At 44.4% G+C, this 24970-nt stretch overlaps 1 protein-coding gene across 25 annotated transcripts in view; it reads right to left on the reverse strand.

Moving 5' to 3' along the window:
* LOC141573360 (uncharacterized) overlaps positions 1 to 24970 on the reverse strand; it is a 149377-nt gene that overhangs the window by 99478 nt on the left and 24929 nt on the right. The window contains exons 15-16 of one of the 25 annotated variants that reach the window (XM_074341455.1): positions 19376 to 21081; positions 18769 to 19088 (exon numbers count right to left, since the gene is read on the reverse strand). The exons of 22 other annotated variants lie outside the window; for them this stretch is intronic. The gene's annotated coding sequence lies outside the window, so the exon portion shown is untranslated. Of the gene's footprint in view, positions 1 to 18763; positions 21082 to 24279; positions 24437 to 24970 lie in introns of those variants that run through there. 2 more of the 25 variants (XM_074341454.1, XM_074341453.1) reach the window with 2 other exon arrangements.

A 24970-nucleotide genomic window follows, 5' to 3' on the forward strand; every position in this document is an offset into this window, starting at 1 on the left:
CAAAAAATAAAGACTTTTTCATTAACGATTCCAGGAAGGAGTGGAGCATGGTGGTGAAGAGTACAGATGCTGGGGACAAACATGAGGGTCTGAACTCCCACAGCACTGGGTAGCTTTGACACTGATAAGTCAGTGAAATTTTCTGCATCCCAGTCTCCTTTCCATAGACTGGGGACAACAACAGCTCCAGTCTCCTAGACCGGTCCTAATAATTAAGTTATTTTATATATAAATGTTTAAATAAAATACCTCAGCTATTAAATATTACCCCAAAAGCACAAGGAAAAAGAAAACAGAGATAAATTGTAGTTCATCAAATTTTAAAACTTTGCTTCAAAGGACACCATCCAGAAAGAGAAAAAACAACACACAGCAGAAAATTTTTTCAAATCATTTATCTGATAAGGAATTTGTATCTACCAAAAAAAAAAAAAAAACCAAAAAGCAAAAACAAAAAGAACCTCCTACAACTCAACAATAAAAAGGCAACTCAATTAAAAAATGAATAGAGGATCTGAAAAACATTTTTCAAGGAAAATATACAAATGACCAATAAGCACAACGAAACGATGTTCAATATCATTAGCTGTAAGGGAAATCAAGTCAAAACCACTAGGAGAAACTGCTTCACACTCACTACAATAGGTTATAATAAAAAAAAGGGTAACAAGCACTAATGAGGACACAGAAGATGCAGAGGTCGCAGCCGTTGCTGGTGAGGATGTAACACAGATTGGCTACTTTGGAAAAACGCCTGGCAGGTCCTTAGAGAGTTGAACATTTGGTTTCTGAATAACCAGGCAATTTTGCTTCCTGGGCACACACGTAAGAGAACTGAAAACAATTGTTCACATAAAAACTCCTACAGGAATATTCACGGTGCCATTACTCATCACAGCCAAAAAGCAGAAACAACACAAATGTCTATCACGTGATGAATGGGTAAACAGAGGGGCCCAGCCATACAGAGGAATATTATTCAGCAATAGGAAAGCATAGAGTACTGACCCAGGCCACAACGTGGACAAATATTGAAAACGTTACTCAGTGTGAAAGAAGTCAGTCACAATAGATGCTTCCACTTACATGAAGTAACTCGATTTACATGAAATTTCCAGCAGAGGCAAACCCACAGAGAGAGAAAAGTGGTTCCCTGGGGCTGTGGGAGGATGGGGAAGATGGGGATGTCTGCTTATGCGTAAGGAGCTTCCTGTTGGGGGGATGAAAATGTTCTAAGATTGAATGGGATGCACAATTCTGGGCATAGAGTAAAAACCACTGTACATCTTAATGGGTGAATTGTTATTAAAACTGTTAAGAACGAAAGCACCTCGGGCCAGTACCTTCCCATAGTAAATGCAAATTGCTAAATTTTATTACAGGAAGAAGAAACAGCCCTCAGCATGAAAGCAGGAGTTCAGCAAATGTGAGTTAAACGAAATTGGACAAGAGCATTTCACTTGAAACAGTTGCTGAATGTACACAAAATATTAAGACATGACAAGGAAAATCAGTTTGACATCACGAAGAAGCATTCTGCTTCAAATGCAGATCAAGGATTCGGCAAGCCCAGCTGCTAGAAATGACCAGAGAAGAAACCTGGTTATTTAAACAAGCACCAGAGACAACAAGGAAATAGTGGTGAGGAAAGCAGGCGGCCGAAAATCTGGAACAGTTTGTTACAAATAATTTCTCCACTGAAAATTCAAAAATAAAATGAAAGTGATGTAATACTGTGTTGACCTCACGTGAATGGGCTTCCTCCGGTTCTCGACAGTTTTGTAACCCCGAATGAGAGACTCAGGAGAATCAGAATGGCTCCTGGGAGTCCCCAAATGACTGCCCACCAGCACGCTGACCACCTTCACATCTGCCAGGGTGGAATTGCAGAGAAGAGACCAAATTCTGAAAGGCACAGGAAATATTGACAAGGGAAAAAATGGCTGATGTCAGTCTTGGGACAGAGGCCCTGAGAGCAGAGGCCAGAAAGCTGCAGGTGAACTGGAGTGGCCCTGGGACAGGAAGGGACCACGGGGGAGCAGATCTCAATTCTCTTCTCTCTCTCCCTCCGGTAGGAGAGATAAAGTCTGCATCCTTCTCACCTGGAACTGTGGGTTCTGGCTGGCAGAAGTCTTACTGACATGGAATGAATGACTCAAGACTGTGGAAAAAGGAAAGAAAGCGAGAGGGATTAGGGAGCCAACTCCACGAGCCTCTCAAATGCTCCCATATTTATTGTGTATAATCAAAGAAAATAGTCTTTATAACAGTTGTGTGATAGTAAACAGGAACTTGGGGAAAGACAGGATGAGACAGAGATTGTAGAATCCACAATGAGTAAAAAGGCTTAGTTTACCTTTAGGGGAGTCATGGGGAGAGGGGAACAAGATAAATTCTTTAGATATTCATTACAAAGCAGACCACCAGTCCAGCCAGGTCCGTGTTTTGGGGATAATAGACTATCTAACAGCACGCACGCCCAGCATTTATAGCTGAGGGCCTGGGTCATTGCTGTGCAATGAACAGAGTGCTATCTAAAACCTCAAATATGCAAGCAAGGCATTGTCTCTGCTTTTTATGGCAAGGAGGCAGGAGTGAGGATGCACAGGTGCTTGCTTGAAAGCAGTTACTAAGCACACTTTTTCTTCTTAAAGTTGACATGCGTCTGGTGTCTGTTAAATTTGTGAACCCAATCATGGGCTATCACATGGAACCATTATGGAGGACACCCTAGGATGACAAATCCTGGCTCTGGGTCTTTTCCTGCCAGCTTCGGCCATTCCAGCAGGGTCTAGACACATCCCTGAATAACGATCCCACAGAACCACCCAGACTCTTAACTCCTGGTGCTTGGAACTTAATTTTAGCTCTACACAACTTAACAGAGAAAAGTTTCAGAAATAATAGATATTATATTCTTTTTATATCTCATCATAGAACTGATTTTTCTGATTGCTCTAAGCTGCTTCTACTTGGTAAATCACCTAATTCTGCAGGTGAATTCAGTACTTTCCATTGCGCATAACTAGACAGTCTGGGCCCTCTGACTTCTATTGGTCAAATAAATACCGATACACCTAATTGATTTCATTGTTCATCAATTTCAGCCTGGAGGTGAGGGAGTGTCACTCTGTTCCACAGCCCACCCTCTACTCTATTCTCTTCAGCAACTCAGGCCTCCTGAATACAAAACGTAGCATCTGTTTCCCTTGATCCACTCTTTCCACAAACGCAACAGGAAACATCAGCCTAGAGAATGAATTCAACACAAATGTTAAAACAAAAATCTACAAACCTGAAGCAACCCCATCTCCGAATCATGATACACAATGACATGAAAGTAAGGGTGTCAGGTACAAAGCACGCGTGAGCCTGACCACCTCATTTCTATTCTTCAAAGGAAGGAAGGTTTTCATGTTTTTTTATTATCATTCTTTGTCATTGTTTCTGATTAAGCCAAAAAATAGTTTATGAAATAATTAAGCACTGCCATAACAGATTTTCGCTGTATCAATTACAGAAGGCATTCAGAGGGGATAGGAAAACCCACCTATGTAAAAAATGCAAAATTTCTTCCCCTGTTAAGAACACGTATACAAAATGCAACAGAGAATTCAAATTCATGTGGAGAGGAGCAAAAGCCACAGAATCAAACAAAGTCATTACTATGAGTCAATTCAAAATTCACTGGACAAACATGCTCAATGCATTCAAAGAATTTTAAAGGCTCACTGCAAACCATTCACTTAATGATCTACAGGCTAGAGGAAGAATTTCCCTCTTTAACAGACAACAGAATTCAATAGGTTGCCCCACCAAACGAGGACCAAACAACAATCAGGTTTTTAACAGTTCTGATAAATCAGCATGTTCTAAACATCAAAATCCAGAAATTTTAAACATTCATTCACACCACAATGAAACAAGCACTTAAAAAAAGAAAAACAATAACCCGAAGAAACTAAGCACAATTATCATGTACCTGGATCAATGGGAACTTCTTGTAACGCTGGAAGAAAGAACAGGCTATATCCTTTTACTTAAAAAATAAAACTACATTTAAAGATAACTGCTAAAACACATTTCATCATTCATGTTGCCTTGAAAAATCTGAGGCACTCGTGTCTGATCAGAAAGGCAATTCTGAGTAATAGTATGTTACAATTCAGTGCCAGTTTGCTTTAGTAGAAAAAAGTAAAGCTACTGTTTCTCATCCTGCACAAAGAGTAAAGAACCTTCCTGCCTCTATCTCCTCCTATTTTCTAAACTCATTCTCCCCAACCCTTCTGAAACAAGTATGAGAACCTTTTATTCCCACCAATATGCCAAATGACAAAAGAGTATCAATTTATTTGTATAAATATATGCCTACACCTTGAACTGGAAGAGAAAGGTATCAGAAGGCTATATGGAACTTATTTCTACCTTCCTGAAATCACACACACACACACACACACACACACACACATTCACAGAGACACAGAGATGTACACACTGAATTACTGGGCAATTCACAAGCTGAGGACTTCCAATTTATAGAAGATAACTTTGTAGTTGGTTTAAAATACAAAACTGTCAGCTTTTGAAAGAAAGCCTTCATCATCTGCTAAATCATCCAAATATCAACGAGACACAATTAGCCTTCTCTGTAGAATATAATTTCCCATGATGGCAAAACAGACCCTAAGTAGTGGATCCAAGACTCGTGTTTATCACTACCTATGATCGTTTTTAAACACGTAAACAGATTCAGAAATTATGTCCCAACAACATTTATTCTTATTGAATTAGCATATGTATTCAATTGTCTATACAGAAAATTGGTCCCATGATGGTGTTTAAGAGCTATTTTGTGTATTGAAATATTTATTTTTAAGTTCAGACAAGGAGGGTCTTTATTACTCAGTTGTAGAACACCTGCTTAGCATGCACAATATGCTGGCTTCAGTCCCCAGTACCTTCATAAAAATAAATAAAAATAAGTGCTTATTTAAAAATAAGAATAAATTTATAAAAAGAGTAAATGCAGACTAAAAACCACTGCAATCTAGGAGCCATAATTTTAATAAAAATCAAGAGTTTCTATCAAATATTCACTATATGACAATCACAGAGACAACCACAAATCGCCCCTGACAACCATCAAGTGTGATTGTCAGCAACCCTACTAAGTAGACACCGAAGAGAAACCCAGCATTGCGGATGAAGAAACAGAGCTCGGAGGAGCCGGGGACGCTGACCGTCCTGCTCCCCGTGACACCACGTCAGCCCAGGATGAGCGCTGACAGAGCTGTGGAAACTTGGTGCACTGGGGAGTCCCAGAAAACACTCAAAACTGTTCAGTGAAGACCCAGCTCAAATATATTACATTGTGCCACATCCTTTAAACAGGGAACTTGACTGAGACCTTTTTGATGCCTCCGTGTCCTTTCTGCCATTATCAATTATTTGCCCTCTCAGCATGCTCAGTCATGAATTGGACCCCATATGAAGTGCACTCAGATGGCAGAGCTTTTAAAGCTGTTTTATGAAGTTTGTAAGACTCTGTCTATGCCTCACACAGGCGGTCATCCATCACTTCTCACCGGTGTGGATGTACCACATGAAATCACACCTTTCTGCTTTTTAAAATCCCTCCATGTAATCCAGACTTTTCAACAGCAAAGAAGCAGCTCAACCAGAAACAGTGGATAGCTTTTCACCAAATGGACTCGAACAGCCCATCGGACTACCTGGAAGCCCTTTTTTTCTATTAAACCCACTTCCAAGGACTTCATCATTTTCTGATTGGTGGACTTGGCCTCTGACTGGCCTACTCTGAGAGCTCCCAGCCTCACATCCGGGGGTGGGAGAGGACCCTGCTGTTCGGGGAAATCAGTGCGGAAGGCGGAAATCTTCCACCCAGGTCCGCACGGGTAGAAGTGCCACAACGTGCTCAGAAAATATACCGTCAGCAACCCTGGGCTCCCATGGACTGATGTCACATTAACCAAACTCATGAGAGACTGATGCAAGAAAACCAGAAATTGAATTTATTAATGTAACAGGAGATGTGAAACTACGAACCAGACTGAAATATCAGAGTTCAACTATGAGTACAGATTCTCCTCAACGGCCCAATCACGGGCAGGCAGTCACATGGCAACCATGGACAGAAGCAGAGCAGGAAGGGTTTCTAGATTAACTCAATGGACTAAATTTCTGTTATATGAACAGATCTGCTGCCCAGAAGACATTTAACGCCAATCACGGTGCACTGTCCGTGGACAGTGGCTGAGACACGACTGTGAGCACCTGTGTAACTCTCCTTTCCCTGTCCTTTCTGGGCTAAGTGATGCACAGAGGTACAGAGATCCAGGGATGCAGATACCTCTAAACACCGAAAGCCCATCCCTGGGAGCCTGGAAACCAGACAGCCAGGGTTTAAATACCAGCTCTGCCACTTACTAGCTCTGTGACCTTGGCCAAATTACTTACTCTCTCCGTGCCTCAATTTCCACATTGTAAACCTGGGATAACAATCAAATCTCCCTTACTCACTTGTTGTGAAGATTGAAGGATTCATTTCTGTAAAACGCTCAGAAAAGAATGTAGCACATTTTTGGTGCTCAACAAATGTGAATTTAATAAGAAAGTGATTTACAAGTCTCCCTACTAATCATCTTCTGTGTTTCATGGCTAGTCTGAGTCCCAAAGGAAATCCTTATTTCCCCTCTTATATACTCTTGGGGAGCACCCTTCCCTTGCATCCCACCACCTGTTTAAACTGAGAGAAGGGATGCCTCCTCCACACTCCTCTGGCCCATGGAGAGTGCTTCCCCCTTCACACCCCTGACCCCTGGCCAATGCCTAGCACTCTTCACAATAACAGATTGAGCTTTGAGTCCGGAGAGACAAGCAGGGCATATGAAACCTTTCCTTTCCCACCAGTGTTGGCCACCCTTGGGAAGCACCCGGGATGATCAGCTCCATGGCAGGGCAGCCCTGTGCAGGATGGGGCAGATCATCTTAAGGGAAGGCTCGCTGTGGCCCAGAGCTAACTGGGACTGGGTGAGTCTCTAATTCTGGGACACAGTATCATGACACGCATTTTTCCACAGCCCTGAATTTCATGGAGAACGTGGCTTCATCCGTAATAAAGGAGACATTTATCGCCTGTCTGTTCTTCTGTGTCATCTCTCAGTTGGCTGCTGGAGAAAACATGTGTATAAGTATTGGGTCCACTTAAGCCCCAATATATATGAAGTACCAAAAAATTCTGTGGCTTAACATTGGTTCAGGGCGACTGTGTAACGGTCCTGACTTTGCTGATGCTAAATTATGGGTATAGGAACTATGGAACCTCCTCAAATATCTTTCATCATAAAACCAGCTTTTCTTATTTTCCTGTTTCTTAGTAATTGCCAAAGATTCTAAAATGTTGGCTTCATACAAAACAGGAGCTAAACTTTATGAGCCCTTTGACATTCCCACTGTGCTAAACAATTTACATAATTTCTAATTCTCACAATTCTGCAAAGCATATACGAGCATCCCCATCTCACAGACGAGGGAGAAACTCAGAACAAACTGACTCAGGCTCACGTGGCTCAGTGGCAGCGCGTGCACGGAAAATCCAAGTCAAATCACTACACCCCTTCTTCTATGTACAAAATCACCTCCCACCAAATGACACAAAGCGGCTGGGTCAATACTCAGGGAACTCAGTACACTTTTCAGCTTTAAGGTGCTCAAGAGGCCGCTTCTAGCTGCTTTATAAAATCCCGGCTCACTGGTTGCTAACACTGGAATAAAAGACCGATTTTGCCATTCTTTGCACAGCAAGTCTGAAATGTTCACAGCGAGATGACAGAATAAAACAAAGATATAAGCAGAATAATTTTTCCAGGTAGACAGACATAATGGACATTGTGCTATTCTGAAGCACTAAGCAAAGGAATCAAAGCAAAAAAATATTTGTTAAGCCTTCTTTTACAAACAGGAAAATTAAGACTGTATGAAGGTGCAACAGCGCCTCCTATGGCTAAAAAGACCTTCCAGGTTGCCGGGAAAGATGCAACACAAAAATTGCCTGTTGAATCAGAAACAAGAATCAGATAACTAAAAGCTTATGTAGCACATACTGCAGTTTGCTTCGGGGAAGGGAGGGGTATTCAGTATTTAATCTGACATTGCTAATACTCTTGAATATAAACAAAAGACACAGGCTCATGGAAACTCATCTTACAAGAGGAAAGAATCCAGTCCAGCCACTTCATTTTACAGGAGGGGAGACTGAGATCTGGGATCTGTCCTTCCGGCAATCAGCAGCAAAGCTCTCTCTCCTAGGCCTCATGTCTTGCACTGTAGCAAAAACCAACAGATCTGTACTAGACCTCTATTCATAAAAGTCACGTCTGTATTTTTCCAACAGTACGTAATCTAAGTATCTTGCAAAATACTTCTCAAAGAGCCAGGAAATCATACAGGTGTACTGAAATACAAAAACATTTATTTGCACATTAAAACAGCATGAGCTTTATTCTATTAAAAAAAGTGACATGTCAAATCAATGTTTTGATATTTTAAAACCTATTAAGCATGCAGAAAAATAAATCAAAATTTCTTTAATCACAAAAGAAAGAAGCTTATTCCCTTAAAATGATCAATGTGGATTTTTCTAAACTTAATAGTTCTGGTCAGATTTCTACGAATTTAAATGTCTGAGTGGATGGTTACACGGCAACATGAATTCTGAGTTGTAACAACACACTTTCTGTGTAAATAATCTTCAAGGCCGTCTGCTTAAGGTGATTTAACTAGTCCCTGTCTCACTAGAATGATACAGATTTCATTAAACCTTCATACTGCACACACACACAAAACCCTGAATCCTTGTTACTTTAAGCCATATTCATATATTCATATATATGCATATTGAATATGCATCAGAAACAAGCCACCCTCTTTAGTATTCAGAGTTGATCCTTCTAAACTATCTGTCCTTGTGACAGCATATTTTTACTCAGCAGCTCTTGGGTGCTTCGTATACAAGGCGTCTACATCTCACAGTCAAACAAGGTAAACGGCATCACTCAAATTTCACAAATGAGGAAATGTACTTAAGCCATGAAAACAACTTACATATTCATCATCAGGAAAGAAAAGAGTAAAGATTTTACTTACAATATTCACTGACAAAACTTTCCTCCATACTAAGACTACATAGAATCAATTCAGTCTTTGTAAATTTTTCTGTCAATAAGCACCACTAGAGAAAAACAAACAACATAATTAGCAATGGTTGGGCTTTCAAAGCCCACTCCTATTTTGCACTATAATCATTTTTAATGTTTTGTTTTTAGTGTTTACAGAGAACTAAAATAAAAAAATATAAACTTTTGAAGTCATTGCCTGAGAATGCAACATTTGTGAAAATGTACAATTTCAATTTATGCCACTCTGTCTCACATTCTCACTGGTGTCTCTCCTTTGAAGGCTTCATCAAACTGAGATCGCTAAAATCGTTCATTTATGGACTCACAGGAGTTCGGGAAAACACTCAACACGGGGCTGATCAGAGGAGCCATTGAGAAAGCATCCTGTGCAGCCTGGGTTCCAGCCCTGAGTCGGCCAGCGCCAGCTGTGTGAGATTTTGGACAAGCTGCCCCATCTCTCAATCCCTCAGCTGCAAAAAAGGAGACAATGATACCTACCCTTAAACACCTGCTATGAGGTAAAACATGAGGAAAGCATTTTAGCCTTAGGGAGGTGTCCACTCAGAGCAAGCTTGGTCATTATGATGATGAGGATTACTTTTAATAAGTTAAGGCAGACAAAAAATTAGAAATCACCATAAAGGAGAAGCATTTTATGTCAATGAGCATTTCCTTTTGAATGGATTGCAGAATGTTTTATAGAATTTTTTAATAAACCAAATTTTGTCCACTAATTATATATTTACAGGTTCATGGACATATCTCCAGAAAAAGAATTAGAGGCCTCTAACCTCTGAATACTAAGAAAGAAAAGTTTAAAAAAAATCACGGGGGAGATTATACCTCACTTGAGAGAGTATGTGCTCAGCATGCATGAGACCCTCAGTTCAGACACCAGTAACTCCATTTAAAGACTTTTTTTTTTCAAGAAATGGAGAATTAAATCAAAAAGATGGAGGAATACAGAATTTTATTAGAGACTCAACTCAGATTTAAGATGGGGAAAAAATATCCATTTCTCATAGGAAACCTTGAGAACTATGTAAACCGGATCTGAGTTCTCTAATCTTTTAACATTATTCATGAATTCATATTACCAAGTCTTAAAACTGCCTGATAACCCACAGTGGTGATACTGATCATAACAGCTGCCAACACGGATCGAGCTCCGGCTAGGACTGCTCTGTTCGACCATCTCTGCCCCTGAGGCCTCACCAGGCTGAGAGCACTAAATTTTGTCATTCATGAGCATCTCGTGTAAGTCCTACCTTTGTGCTCCTCACTCTCCCCTCACCAGCCCCTCTGAGGGAAGCACTGTTATCATCTTCCCCACCCGCAGGTAAGGCCACTGAGGCACAGAGACTAAACCTGCTCCAGGTCACAGCGGCATTAAAGGACGTCTATATTTCTGCTGTTTTACTATTGACAAAGGAATCTGAGATATCAATTCAAGGGAGACTGTTAAATAATCAAGTCTGTCAGGTCTTCACCTCAAAGAGCAGATAGTATAGATTCCTGATGTAGGATGAGGCTGCCGCCACAAACTGACTCAGCTTGAAATTAATATCCAAGATGAAGCAGCGGATACACGTAAATATTCACGATTGTCAACTCCGCTCACGGGTCTGGGCCCTTCACTGCCTGAACGGGGGTGAAATCCCCACCCCTGTCAGGGATGGAAGCGCGGCTCTTCCCAGTGTCACCCAGGCTTCACGGGCTGTTTCCCCCCACAGGCTGTCCTCAACGATTAAAAATCTCTCAAGATTTTTACACCATGCAAAACTGAAAGACATTTCTGCAGATGGAGCACTTTCTCAGGCTTAAAAATTTTTTGCTTACACTCAGCAAGGGGGAAAATAACACATGACTCTGCAAAGTCTCTGAGCCTCACCACTCACAGGAGTAGAATGGCCTCAGCACAAGATGACTCTTCACGGATGAGAACAAAATAAAGCCGCCCCCAACCACAGGCACTCTCAGAGACAGCGCTCAGCAGTCTTCTGCACACTCACGGTTGTGCAGCCCTCACCACCATCTATTTCCAGAACACTTCATCACCCCAGAAGAACACCCCTGTCACTAGCAGTCACTCCCCAACCCCCCTCCACCCAGCCCCTTGCAACCATCACCTGCTCTCTGCCTCTGCATGTGCCTATTCTGAGCATTTCTGATCACTGAAGTCAACAATATGTGGCCGTTTGTGTCTGCTTCCTTTCACTTAACGTGCTGTTATCAAGGCTCGTCCATGTTGAAGTGGTATGAGCATCTCTCTTTTTTTTTTTTTTTTGAAAGTGTTAAAGTTTATTAGAAGGTGGTAAGTACTATCAAAAAGAGTAGAGAGGAGCATAAGTGATTGGGTTTCAAAGGGAAAAGGGCGGGTTGAGCAGTCAGGGTGGACTTCCCAGAGCAGGTGGCCTTTTTCATATTCCCCTTTATTTATTTTTTCTTTTTTATTCACTCTTACGTCTGAATAATGTTCCACTACATGGAGATACTACATTCTGTTCATCCATTCAGCAGCTATGTATGGACGAGGTCCAGAAGAATGAGTGTAAGAGGTGACTAGGCAGGGATGGCATTTAAGCAAAGGGCAAGATGTGCTTTCAAAAAAAAAAAAGCCAACAAACAGAGGCACAAGGAAATTCAGCGCGTTTCTGAGAAAGTGCATGCTTGCTTCAGCATGACTGCCGTGCAGGGCTGGGGGGGTGAGGAGTGACAGGAGACACAATGAGGGAGTCACCTGAGAATATTCCCCATGCAAGCAGCTCAGCCAATTCTCCTCCTTCATCCTGTATTTTAGAGCCATTTTTGATAGGTTTTCTATTTCAAGTAACAGTACTTAGTTACACATCTGATCATCTGCATCAGATCACCTTACCTCCAAGCCACAGAAAGTCATTCACTGACTGGAGCAGCTCCAAGACATAAAGGTGATGGACCAGGGAGTCCTGCAGCATCCCGGCCTGCAGGCACAAACCCCCACATGTTCCATGGTGATGTCCGGAAATTAAAATGCATGGAAATATCTCACTGCTTGTGCACGATATCTGCCCCCAAATTGCCCCAAAATAATGCTGGCAAAGCACTACTGAGCCCTCTCACTACAAAAAAAAAAAAAAAAAAAAAAAAAAAAAAGATAGAGAGAGAGAGAACAGAAAAGAAAAGAATAAAGCTAAGAAGGCAAATTTAGGGTCTTCCATTGAAAACCAGCACCCATCACTGCCAGTATCTCAGCTGGAATGGTCCTGACTTAAAAACCACTGCGCAGTTACATTGCAAACGTGATAGACATATATGTATTCCACATAGATGATATTACAGTAGGATTTTTCTTTTTGAAATTTCCAGTTGCAACATTAACACAAGAGAGTTTATGTTTCAGCTTTAAAAAAAATCAGTTATCTTCCACTTTCTTAATTTTGAACCTATTATTATTTTATAAAGGGTGCTATGCTGCAAATTATAAACCAACTGTTTGGCTTCTGCCAACAAGACCTTTATGACTTCACTATATCAGAGCAAGATTTAATGATGCTTTGAGTAGTGGGGCCTGGGGCGCTCACTAACAGCTCTTTAAATACTGACAAGGATGTGCTATTTAAGTAATGCAAAGGCTCTAACTCTAATTTAACTCAGACACCAAAGAAACTACACCAAAGCCTTACTTTATCATTTTTAAATTTTGCTATTCTTTTGAAAATTAAATTTCTTACAAGATAAGTTTTTTTTTGAGAAGGACAGCAGCTGTATTAAATTTCCTCTCACCAAGAAAGCAATCTTTATCAAGAATAAATATCCCTATGGAAATCCAAAAGACGGGACGTTTCTAGCTATGTGAACATGCAGATATCAACACAAGCCTAAAGCCTATCAGATCTCACTCGAACGAGCTCAACAAAGTCCTGGGCTACCCTGAAACTTAGCTCTTCTGTTCCAAATGTTGGCTGAGCTAAGATCATCACACAAGGCAGGGAAGAAGAGAAAAGTCCACCTGGCTGCATCCGTTTACTTCCAGCCACAAGGTGCCGCTAGGGGTTCCCCGTTAATAAACCCTCCCCATGAGGAAATCCGGCATCCACACTGCCCCTGCCGTCCCCAAGCAGCCCCGACGCCCCTCTCCCACTGGTGGCCCCCCAGCCTGTCAATGGTCTTCTAATGACCCTCCCAGTTGGTGGCACTCTCCCCCTCTTCCCTGCTTCACACACAAACACACACACACACACAGAGCCAGGACAGCCTTCCCAAAGCACATATTTGATTACATCACCCCACTTCAAACCCTTCAGAGGCTCCCTGGTAGAGTTCTAGCCACACCCCCGACCCTGCTCGCCCAGCCTCACCTCAGTACCCAGGTCCCCAATGACCTCAGGTGCCCCCTGACCTGCTGCTACTTCCCACTTGCCTCCAGGCTCATTTTGACTGTTTGTCAAGGAAGCCTTCCTTCCTTCGAAACTCTGCACTTTGTGTTAGGTGCCCCTGCTATGTTCCTAGAACATTCTACGCTAAGACAACTTCTGACACTGCTAAGTTCTCAAGAGGCAATACATTTTGCTTACTACAGTGAGTCCACCCTCTCTCCCCTGGACACTCAGAATTGCATGTGTTATGAAAAAATGAATGAAGGGGTGGGTCTCAAAGGGACGGGCAGAGCTGCTCTCGCCCACCCCGACCCCTTCTTTCTGTAGAACATCAGAAGCAAAACCAGGAGTACCTCTCCTGAGGGTCACTTTCTGCTGACACCCTTCACTGCCTCTTCTGTGTCAGTTCTAGTAAAAAACCAAGCTCCTTCAAAGCCCTCCATCCCTAGGCCCACTCCAGGGTCCTCCCAAGCAGGGGCACCCTCCACCCTGGAACACACAGTGCACTCTCCCCGAGTCCCCACCCCACAAGCCTCCAGGCCTCTACCCGGGCTGCTCCTGCCACCTGAGTCACCCTCTTGATTCCTGCTCCTGGCTGACTCTTACTCTGTCCTCATAACTGAATGTAGAGCCCATTTCTTCAAGAAAGCCCTCTCTGATGATGTCCTTTAGCTCTTGGCTGGGCTCCTCTACAGCAGGACTGCTTGGCGACCAACTGTTGTTTGTCCACTTGCTCCTCGGAGACCATGACCTCTTGGAGGCCACGTGGGAAAAAGGAGTGAGACGACAAGAGGGGTGGGAAGAGCAAAAACCAAAATCACAGCCCAAGTCCCAGATTCACGGATTCTGTCTCAGAAGAAAAGAATAAAATATTTAATACGTATGTCATTTGGCTATGATTTTTGTGGCTCTTGGAAAGCAAGAGGTTGGTGTTCTAGTCTAAAATCCAAGTTACATGCAAAGAAATGTACATATTCATATCCAAAGGAAACCAGAGCTGCTCAACAACAGTTTGCAGTTAAAATCAAAGGAACTTTGATAAAGGCAATCTCTCCCTCTCTCTCTCTCTCTCTCTCTTTTTTTTGTATCATATAGTTGTACAATTATTTGTATAACTAAGTGATGGCTACAGCCTATGATTCTGCACTGGAGTGTTTGGGGCTGAGGAAGCCCAGATTACATGCACTGTGTAAATACAATCACACCAACACACTGACAGGTGCCCTAGTGGCTGAGCTGAAGTTCCAAAGCAGACAACCTTACGTTGCAAGACAGCTCTCATTAGAAAGTAAGGAATGCAATGTTCTGTACTCAATTACATACGTTATATGGGCCATTAAGCGATAGTGCATCTTGTCTAATGAAACCCCAAAATAAATTGTTAACGTCGATTTTCTCCATCTGACCCTTCTTTGCTAACTTTGGATATCAAACCCTCACTCCATACGGAAAGCTCAGACCTACGCTGCAGCAGGTTACATCCCGTGGAAGAAAGCCTATCAAGGGAGAACTGGAGAGTTTCCCTTCAGAAGATGCTAAGTCTGGATTTGCACCTGTACGTCATTTGCAACCACGTCATCGTCAAAGAGTAAGACCTAACCTCTGTGGGGCGAAAATCACTGCGGTGCTTCTGAACCATTAAAGAACACTGAGCTTTGTGAAACAGTCCTGAGGCACTTAAATCGTACTTTTTGTGAAAGGCTCCAAAACTGACCCAATTCACCAATCCAGGTACAACAGGGAGGTACCGGAATTAGTAGATAGAACATGCCCTTGAAGTCTGACAAGGCCCTGCTTGAATCCTGCTACAGCATTGACTAGCCGCTAAACGGACCAATTCCTTAACCCCTCTGAGAAGGCTTCCCAATCTGCAAAAGGGGGCTGCCACCGCCCACCCGGGAGGCATGGATGTGAATGCAACACGCAAGTAGTGCGGCCGACTGGTACCTGACACGAGGCCTGGCTAGTTTCCCTCCGCTGCCCTTCTTCCCCTTTAAACTTGCATTGTTCCCCCTGGTAAGGGTCAAGCCCCCGGACCAGACTGCCCGATTCTTCTGTGTATTCCCGGATACATGCCTTACGTTTAGGAAGCCAGAAAAAGAACTATCTCCTCCAACGTCACTATCAATGTTCTTAAGAGTCTGGGTTTTTTTAACTCTATTTTGCAGGGAGACTATTCCAGAACTGTCCAACCACCATTCTCCACTTTGGCTCCTCTCCCAGCGCCCGTCCCTTCTCACCTCAAATCTTCTCTCTGCTGGCCTTTTGTTCGTGGGAAAGAGTCCGCTAGGGTGGAGACTCCCTAGGCCTCTGTCCCTCCCTCACAGGTGAGTGTGACTACCTTCTCCCCATTCCCCACTCCGACTCCAGCTTCCGAGGAGGTTCCCCTCCCGGACCATGCAGCCTCTGCATCATCCCAAGACGCGCACGCGTGGCCACAACCCTCCCTTCAGATTTCTTCCTGGGTGGCCCTGCCCACCCCCAAGACCCTTAAGGATAAATGCCATTGCTCTGAAAATCCCAAACGCCACTGACTGACACACCAAAGCTGCATGGTCTGGGCTTTCCTCCAACCCAGGCACAGCCCTGCCCCGCCTCAGCCTCAGTCTGCACCTCTCGAGATGAGCTCATACACCTGCACGGCTGTGAACACCAGCTAAGAATGACGACTCCCAACGTGTATCTGTGGTCCGGCTCCTTCATCTGAGCCCCAGGGCCATAGACCCGAGTACCTCTTTGAGGTCCTAACTTGGATGACAAATGGAATCTTAAAAATGCCTCATGTCCACCATTTACTCTAGAGTTCGATTCCTGGCAGGTACCTCCCAGGCTCCCGATTTTAGTAACAGACCCAGAACCCACCTAGGTGTTTGAGGTCACATTCAATTTCCCCTGTTCCTCCCCCCGGCCCTGCCCTGGAATCAGTCCTGTCATTTCTATCGCTAAGCCAGTCTCAAGTCTGGTTCTGCAAGGACCACGGATGGAACCCCACAAGCTGACAGCAAGGTGCAGTGCGTCACAGTCCTCCGAAGAGAGCTCCCTGGAGGGGGAGGCATCTCCTGCCGCTGGTCACCTCAGAAGGCACTGGATTCTCACAAAGGAGGCCCAGGAGAAGGGACTCAAGTTTCTCCTGTGGTCTGAACTTTGAAGGGCCCGAGGTTTGGGGGAGTTCCTAGTTAGCAGACACACCTGCCAGTGAGCAGATGAGGATGGGGGAACCCAGGCAAGGCTGTTCTCACTCCGACCCCTGGGCTATCGGGTGCCACGGGAAAGGCCTGTGTCCAGGGCACAGCCCAGCCTTCACAGATCCCAGCCTGCATTTGCCAACCCAGATAGCCTAGACTCCTACTTGCGACCCTTACTTCTGTTCTGTTCCCCCCCAGAATGTGATGGACTCTTTCAGAAAGTCTGGCCTGTCTCAAGCGAGACCAAGTCAGTGAAGGATGAAGTGTCCACAATTGGACCAGGGCACGAAAGGAGAAACAAGGTCTCATGGCCAGCATGACGGTGGTGGCCAAACCCTTTCCCCGGGTGAGATGAACCAGGGTGTGGGTGAGAATGCAAGGTCACTTCACGGCTGACTGGGGTGTTGGAGACTCACTACCGCAAACTAACGACACGGCCGGTGGACGTCAGCTGCAAAAGACACGGAGTCAGCTATTTACTGCCAACATGGGTTAATAGTAAAGGCTGGTGCAGGGAGGCCTGCATGGCTGCTGAGGCAAACCACAGACCCTGCTCTGAATGCCCACTGGCTGGAGCAGAGAGGAAGCTACGGTCCCCTTTAGCGGTCCCTGTGTCCACCAGGTCCAAGTGAGCCAGCTACTTAGGAGAAGGCCATGTTGTTCTGATACTCAGAAAAACCAGCCTCGTAAAGGGAAAATAAGAGTGGCATGGAGTTTAGACCCGCTCCTGCCTCTCTATGAAGGCAAAGTAAAGTAAATGGCACGGGGAAGGTGAATGCAAAAACTAAAAACAAAAAGCAAAAAAACGGTGACTGCTTCCTCCAACAGAATCCCCTGCAGCTGCTCACCCCCGAGACTGCCACTTTCTCACCAGTGACCACCGGCCAGGAAGCTCCGTCACGCACGTCACACAGCGACAGCCCGGAACCGCGTGCCAAGCACGTTTGTGTGAAAGCCAGGATCAAGGAAGATGCTGCAGATTTTGACTTTCCAAGTTTAAATACTCCATGAAAAAAATCCCTCAGCAGCCGCCTAAATCAATTCGCATCTCACTTCTTCAAAACAATCAAACATATTTAATAAGGGCGCATTTGTCACCAAACATAAGGAGGACCAAACTGGTTCCTCAAAGCAAGGATTTTAACAGGTATCAAACACCAGTGGGTGATGTGCTAACAAAGCAAAAATTCCAAAAAACTAGAAAATAAAAAGATGACTAGGATAATATATGGATCAAGGCAACTCTTAAGGTTTTTGCATTTTAAAGCGATGGGGACAGCACGGAGGACAATCTGGCTATTTCCAATGCAGGGTGTGCACAGTCAACTTTTCAGACGCAACAACATGCTCACAGGGCGGTACAAGATAGAAAGGGAAATAGAAAAAGGAAAAGAGGAACAGCAAAAATTAGAAACACATGAGAACAAAAATAACTGAGAGCAATTACAAGAATTTACGTGAGTTTGGTGAGGACAGGGACGAGGGGACGGTGAGACCCACCCTCACCTATTGTTCCAGGGAATGCAGGGGCCTGAGGCGAGCGGCGCTGCCGGGGGACCCCAACGTGGTCAGCGCCCCAGACCTAAACTTCACCTAGATGCGTGTAAACAGCTTTTGAGCTACAAAATGTGGTCGCATTTCAAGCTGGACATTTTTACTCACTCCCACCAAGAGTAACAGGAGAGAATTAGGCTCTGTTCCTGCACCAAAGCATTGTTAAAAAAGTAATGACTGTGGAATAGTAAAAGCAACAATGGAGTAAAAGTGACTGGAGGAGAGCGTACTTGACCCGAGCTCACTGGCCGCGTTATCTCACTGACGTTCAGATGCTGGCTGAGCCCTTACGGTACCACAACAGACAGACCCACCAGGAGGGAGGTTTAATGCGCTGCTGTATTTTGATGCCGAGAGCCATGCCTGGTACACGAGGTTCTGGGTAAACAATGGTGACAGTGTCAACCACTATGGGCTAAGCACACAACAAGCTACTCCGCCAAATCCCAAGGACACACTTCAAAAGGCAAAAACAAGCTGGCATTCTCTGGTGGGCCTGCAGACTCAGAGCCAAGCAGTTGCTGAGCAAACATGTCACCAGTGCCTCCTGTGACAAAAGAGGAGGCACTGGCCAGGGGGCTGGGGCAGGGCTCCAGGCTTCCACTGCTCACCCACCATTCTGTCCAGGGGGAGAAGGTGGTCCCTGCTTACGTTGCACCGATGCAGCTTCATTGACTGACGCCTGGGGACTGAGCAGGAGGTGACAGGTAACGGGAATGGAGCCAGACTGGGAGTGGCACGGTGCTGGCATCTGTGCCCTCAGCTTTGCCCAACCACTACATCTGTCAGCTCATCTACAAGAAGCAGAAGGGGAGAAAGCCGTGTAGATAACAGGGCCCTGCGAGGGCAAGTACAGGTCATATCCACGACATGCCTCGCCCCTTCCTTAAGCCATAGAGGTATGTCCGGGGAGGAAGTGAAAATTCATCCAGAGCCCGCCAGGCACCACAAGCAGGTGGGACTCGGGTCCCCTGTGCCTGTCACTCACAGGACTGGTCTGGACTATCTTTTTATCAATTCTCTGGCATCTTCTCCTCCAACTTACCAACAACCAGAAAGTAGAATCTGATTTTAGACTCACAGAGAATCGCAGAACACCTCCTCCACATCGGGTCCGGCAGCACGTGCCAGGTCCTCCGACCGTCACCTGTGGGACCGCCATGAGCCCTCTCCAGAGTCAAGGCCCGAGGCCGTAGGCCGGGGGGACACAGATTCGCACAATATCCCCAGCAAAGGGGGACCACCTCTCGGCAAAGGCATCTCACACTCTTCTGCCCGAGGGACATCTCGATAGATACACAGGGAAACAGAGAAGAAGGTGGGGGGGTAGGCAGCCCAGAAGAGCTCGTCTGCACTTCCAAGGCAAAGTGGGTCCGTTGACCTAATCACAGGGACAAAGTGAGGACGAATCTTTCCCTGCTGTGCCCCATACTCCGTGACACGCCTTTCCCTGCGTAAGGAGCTCATTTGGAAGCCCCTGACAGTGTTTCTGTTGTCCTAAATTGGCATGGTGGTTGTCAGGCAGGGAGAGAGGGCCTGAGCCGTGCAGGTGCTGGACCTGGGAAGCAGGAGACACTGGCTCCACCCCCAGCCCAACCAGCGCCTCATTCTGCATCTCAGGATTCAGCATGACATCTATAAGCACAGGGATGAGACTGTCCCAGGACAGGCTGTCCAACAGGAATGAAATGTGAGCCATGTAAAAAAGTTCCCCATTTGCCACATTTAAAGAGGTAAACCCCCCCAAAAAACCCCTAGAAACTGATTTTAAGAACATATCTTACTTATTCTACTGTATGTAAAATACTATCATTTTGACATGTAATCAATAAAGAAAGTAACAAGATAGTTTACATTCTTTTTACAAGACAAGTCTCAGCGTCTGATGTGCATTTGACCTACAGCACATCTCAGCTCAGATCAGCCTCCTCCCCAGCTCTCCTAGCATCAGTGGCTTTGGCTACTCTATTGGACAGCAACTCCAGGGGTCACACCAGGGTAATTGGCTGAAAAGCGGGAGTAAGTGTCCATAATAACCCTAAAAGAATCTCTCTGAAACAAAGGCGGATTCACTTTTAAACGTCTGAAAACCGGCGGGTTGCTCCTCCCTCACGCCTTGGCTACAAGACAGCCCTCCTCCTTGCTGATCCCTTTCTGGATGTAGGGAAGCAACCCTTCACATAGCCAGGGTGGCCGGGCATCCAGGTAGACTTTCCTGCTCTCTGTGTCCAGTCCCACAAAGTCCTCCTTCTCAAACAGGTTGTAGAGCAGGAGGATCTTGTCCCCAGACTTGTCGGATGCACCGTCCAGCCACTTGGACTTGAGCATGATGAAGAGAGACTCAGTGAAGTCCTCGATCTCTTCTCCACCACCCTGCAGTCCTCGTAAATTGAAGGCCACGTCGGTGCACGGCTGCTCGGCCACCTCCCCATGCAGCACAAAGACAAAGAGCCGAGAGTCATAGAGCGTGGTGCCATACAGCTCCTCTGCACGTGGAGCTTCTAGAAGGTCTTGGCCAAGAGGCAGTCGGCAATGGTGACAAGGCCCACGACCTTGGGGTTGGTCTGGAAGTCGCTCCATCCATTCTCGGGCGCATAGTGGTGACTGTAGTAGATACAGAGTGCCCACTGCGAGCTGCACGGGCTGATCTGCCTCACCAAGGAGATTCGCTTATAGATGCACAACATATTCTGCTCTGAGATGATCCCCACGGGTTGGACCACCACGGGGAGAGTCTGGTGGTCCTCAGCACACTGCACGTAGTCAGGGATGTTCATGTTGTAGGCCCTGACAAGAGGGAAGAGGAGACCGAGGTACATACTGTGCTGCGGGCTGCGGGCCTCACTGGGTTGCGGTGACCTGGTGTGTACCAGTCAGATGGCACGGGAAGCCCAAGCAAAGCCGCGGATACAGTTTGTCCTCAGCGTCTGCACATGGCTACCGCAGCTCGGATCACATTACGCAGATTTTGGTCTAGGCTTCCCCCCTCTGCAGAAAAGGGTCATTTCTTGTTTTCTGTTTCCAAGCACCTAGCCAGGCCCTGATGCAAAGTCAGTGCTCAAAACTGCTGAATAAAGGAATGAATAAAGGAACTGCTTCCACACCCCTCAGCAGGATATAAGGCAAAGAAACACAGTAGGATCAAAAGACCTGGATTTCAACTCCAATTTATTTGAACTCCTAAGCTGCAGAACACTTGATAAGAAAACTTGCTTTGGGGAGGAGGGTACAGTTCAGGGGTAGAGCACATGCTTAGCATGTATGAGGTCCTGGGTTGAATCCTCAGTACCTCATTTTAAAAAAAATGAAATAAATAAATAAACCTATTTACCCCCCTCAAAAAATATTTTTGAATTCCAAATTCAAGAAAAAAAAAACACCTTGCAATTGACACAACATTGTAAACATGAGTATACTTCAATTTAAAAAAAATCCTTGCCTTACAAGAATATATCTGGATTATGGAAGTTTACAAATGTAAAATGCCTAGGGTACCACCTGCATAAGAAGAAGGAACTGTACAAATTTACTATCCCTCATTTATGAGCTATATTTCCTTTGGGGGGTTATAACCTCTCAGAGCTAATTTTCTCAGATTGAAAAAAAAGAAGGAAACATTACCGGATTCTCCATACTGCTGAAGAATCAGATAAACCTATGATAGCATCTGACCCACAGAGTTTACTCAATAAATGCTTGTTGAATGAATGAATAAACAAGCAAAGTGAATGCTGCTGCCTGCCACAGAGCATCATGATGGTACTGCCTGGAAATCCCAAGCCCACGTTTCACCCGACTCTACACTAACCATGGGTGACCTGGGCAGGCCTGTGTGCTCCTCTTAACCCCAGTTTAATCATGAATAGAAATGAGGGCAATAACACAAACCTCAAAGGGTTAGTGAGTCATTACTGAATTGTATCCCAACTTTGCAAGATGGAACCTTTAAAGAAATTTTGGCAAAAAGTCCATAGGCCCTTTCCATATTCTCTCTTACATACTACATGGGAATCTACATTATATCTCAAAATAAAAAGTCTAATTTATTAAAGAGGCTATTGAGGTTAAATGAGCTCACTGTCTCAAATAAGGAACACACAGTACAAATAGGTCAATGCCCAGCCCATGAGATACACCCAGTAAACATTCCCACTGAGCCCACTGGTCCCTCCAACTTCAGAGCACGATGATGTGTCCTCATGGCCAGAGGCCCCTGCACCTGAAACTAACAAAGATAATGGTCCCCACTTTCAAGAGCCCCTGCCACCACCGTAGGTCTAATTTTGTACTTGTGATTTTTTTTCTTTTTATTAAATACAAAAACGTAATTGCGTAGCCTTCAGGTCACCAAAACCTGACTACAGAGATCATGATGGCAGCCCTTCTTCATGAAACAATAAAATGAAAAGCCATTTCCACAAGATCTCTGTGTAAATCTACTAGGGAACTTCATCCTGGACTGAGAGGAAGAGGATTGGGGAGGAGGGGGCAATCTGCGGCACACAGACCCATGGGCCACCTGTCCCACGATGGACTTTAGACCCAACACTCACCCTCAAAGAACTTCAAAATAGACACAGACAGAGTGCTGTGGACAAGATATTTTTTTTTTAAAGAAATCCCTGATTCTCTCGCAGGTTTTGTTTCTACCGAGAAACAAATGTCTTATGTGTATAATGTTTCAAAAAAGACTTAATTTATTATCACCCCAACTTGACGCATTAAGAAACAGAGGGAGAGAGGTTTATCACATTGTGCAAGATTAGAGAGAGGCAAAAAAAAAAAAAAAAAATTAGAGAGAGGCCACGTCGGACACTGTACTTAAACCCAAGCCCCTGTTCCAGTGCTCACACTAGAAAGAGGGGTATACTGCCCCTTTCCTGCCCTCTCCCTGCAATAAATGTCTGAAGAGTCTTTTCTGTGCCACCTTGAATCACAATCACTTCAATTTTCCACAAAGAGCTATGTCACTCCTTGGAGGATGTGTCAAAATCTATATGTTGAATGGGAGGAGTGATTTGTATTTTCTGTTTCTCAAAGGAAACATGGCTTAAAAGAAACTGAAAAGCACTTTTGTAGTCTAAGTCTTCATTGTGCAGAGAAGGAAACGGAGGCTCAGAGGAGATGAGGAAAGGGCCTTATTAACAATTATTGCCTCAGCGCAGCACCAAGCCAGCCTTGGGCACTTCTGGGGGAGGATCTGGAAGGCCCAGGAGAATGAGTCTTAGAAAACGGAAAGAGAAGAAGCATACAAGTCCCCGTCTCTGCACCACCATACCATGAAGTTCCACCAAATTACCCAGTATGGGTGCAGCCAACATTAAGGTGGGCTAAACAGGTTATAGAAACCTGGAAGTCTCAACCATAGTGGAAATTCCAACATTTACTATGTTTTTTTTTTCCCAGTTCAAGCATCAGCTCAGTGGGCACTCTGTACCAGGCACTACACGAGGCCTGGAGTTCTCCCAAATACACAACTCTTATATCACGTGTGCAAACCACACACAGGCCCACCAGAAGGAAAATGCCCACAGATAAGGTGGAATTACTGAAACTGAAAGCAGCCAACCAGCATATATTACTAGCAAAAGCGGTGCTGCTAGAAATAGACTCATGGACATAGAAAGCAAACTGTGGTTAGCAGGCAGGAAAAGGGGGATTAACAGATACACATTAATAAATATAAAATAAATGACAAGGACCTGCTATATAGCACAGGGAACTATATTCAATTTCTTGTAATGAGTTCTACTAAAAACAATCTAAAACATATGTAGATACATATGCATATGTTTATAACAGAATCTCTGCTGTACATCTGAAACTAACATTCTAAATTGACTACACTTCAATAAAAAATAATTTTAAAAAATAAGTAAAAATAAAAGCAACGCCATTTAGAAAAAATAAAAGAATACTCTGATCCCCTTAGCTGTACGTGCTGGAGAATTCTGGTTACAGACACCAAGTCCACTGGATCACTCCAGCACTGGCTGTCACTCTTTCTGACCATCAGAGAGTCACTTGGCTTCAGTGAGTTTACTTTTCTCTTCTGTGAAAGGCTTCAGTTGCAACTAACGATGTATAGAATCTCATCATTCACGAACCCAACAATTAAAGAGGACTTCCCATGGGCCAGGCTCTGGAAATATGAAAATATACGGTCCGAGATATATTCATGGGTAGAAGAAATTTATGCCATAAAGACATTAATTCTTCTTGCTTTGATAGACAGATTCAATACAATTCTGTTTAGATTTCCTACCAGACTTTTTATGGGTAACAAGATAATTTATGGTCAGGAACAACCAAGAAACTTCTTTAGAACCAGCACTGGGAAGGGGTGGATAGGTCATTCATTTCCACTGGTCTTTCTGAAGTGATGAAAACGTTCTGGAATATTAATGGTTGCACCACTGTGAATATGCTAAAGCTGCTGAATTGTAGCATTTAAGTGGGTGGACTTCATGGTGTGTGAACAATATCACAAAAAAGATGTTAAATGAAAAAATATTTCTTGACAATTATTTTTCCCTCTATACAACTAGTCTGCCCCACAATTTAAGAAGAACAAAAAAACCAAAACAAACCAAATTTTGCCAGGAGCTCTTTAGGACTGCAATGTCCCTGAGTCTCCAACGCCTCTGGTGGTGCTGTTCCTGTTAACACACCCTAG

The sequence above is a fragment of the Camelus bactrianus genome, chromosome 15 (genome assembly GCF_048773025.1).
Source record: "Camelus bactrianus isolate YW-2024 breed Bactrian camel chromosome 15, ASM4877302v1, whole genome shotgun sequence".
NCBI lineage: Eukaryota > Metazoa > Chordata > Mammalia > Artiodactyla > Camelidae > Camelus > Camelus bactrianus.